Source organism: Salvelinus sp. IW2-2015, unplaced genomic scaffold (genome assembly GCF_002910315.2).
Source record: "Salvelinus sp. IW2-2015 unplaced genomic scaffold, ASM291031v2 Un_scaffold1573, whole genome shotgun sequence".
Classification (NCBI taxonomy): Eukaryota; Metazoa; Chordata; class Actinopteri; order Salmoniformes; family Salmonidae; genus Salvelinus; species Salvelinus sp. IW2-2015.
Window position 1 is genome coordinate 256,627 of NW_019943001.1, and position 1,568 is coordinate 258,194.

The 1,568-nt window shown below is 47.3% G+C and overlaps 1 pseudogene; it reads left to right on the plus strand.

Annotated features, from left to right (window-relative positions):
* Positions 1-1,009, plus strand: part of LOC112071306 (voltage-dependent T-type calcium channel subunit alpha-1G-like) — a 236,375-nt pseudogene extending 235,366 nt beyond the window's left edge.
* The last annotated feature ends 559 nt before the right edge of the window (positions 1,010-1,568 follow it).

Here is a 1,568-nt window from a genome sequence, read left to right on the forward strand (position 1 = left end):
CTCTCTCGTTATCTCTCTCAGAACCATCTTCTTGATCTCTGACCAACTCTCTCGTTATCTCTCTCAGAACCATCTTCTTGATCATAACAACTCTCCTCTGCATAACGGAGGCTCTCAGCCCTGCCAAAGCTGACACTCTCTCCCTTGTTCTCATCCTCCTATCCACTGCCTTTGACACCGTGAACCATCAGATCCTCCTCTCCACCCTCTCAGGGCTGGGTGTCTCAGGCTCTGCACACTCTTGGATTGCATCTAGATCTGAGTCTGCAAAAGAAGGTTGATGTTTTTACACTGCTGCTATTCTCTGTTTAATATCTATGCATAGTCACTTTACCCCTACCTACATGTACAAATTACCTTGACTAAGCTGTACCCCCYCAAGTTGACTCGGTACCGGTAACCCCTGTATATAGCCTCATTATTTTATTGTGTAACTTTTTTATGTTTATTTAGTYAGAGTTTTCTTAAGTCTATTTTCTTAAAACTGCATTGTTGATTAAGGGCTTGTAAGTTAGCATTTCACGGTAAGGTCTACACCTGTTGTATTCGGGGGATGTGACAATTACGATTTGATTTGATGAGAGGATCTGAGTCTGCACCACATGTTCTCACTACTGGTGTCCCCAGGGTTCTAGGCCCCCTCTTAATTCTCTATACACCAAGTCACCAACACACATCTCTGTGTTCATGGCAGATARCTCAGCTTGGATTTCTGCCCACCACTTCAAACTCAACCTTGACAAGACAAAYKTGCTCTTCCTCCTGATGAAGGCCTGCCTGCTCCAAGACCTCTCCATAATGGTTGACAACTCCACGGTGTCCCCCTCCCAGAGTTCACAGAACCTTGGCTTGACCCTGGAAAACAACCTGTCATTCTCTGCAAACATCAAAGCAGTMACTCGCCGCTGCAGGTTTATGCTCTACGTCATGTGTGGAGTACAACGCCGCTTCACACAGGAAGCGGAGCGGGTCCTTATCCGGGCTCTTGTCATCTCCCGTCCAGACTACTGTAACTCTCTGTTGGCTGAGCTCCCTGCTTGTGCCATTAAACCCCTGCAACTTATGCCAGAATGCCATAGCCCGCCTGGTGTTCAACCTTCACTATGTCACCCCGCTCCTCTTCACCCTCCACTGGCTTCCATTCSAAGCTCCTGTCCACTACAAGACCATAGTACTTGCAAGGGGAACTGCCCCTCTCTACCGTCAGGCTAATGCTCAAACCCTCCATTCCAACCCGAGGTCTCCATTCTGCCACCTCTGGTGTCTTGGCTGTCCTACGGAGGTCAGCTCCCACTCAGGCCAGTGACAGTTCTTCTTTTCTCAGCTTTCCCCTGAAGCTAGGACAGCAGAGTTCCTGCCCATCTTCCAAAATCTCCTGAAACGACAATGTTAACTAACCCCCCCCGACTAATCATATTTTCACTAACACTGACTTTGCTTGTAGGTACCTTACTTGCTAGGATTTTGCTATGTGGTTGTTCTCACCCAGCTATAGATGAATGCATATATAATGTATATGTGCAAATATCAGTGTTATTGATCTAGTCTGTCAGCCCACGTCTCAGCCT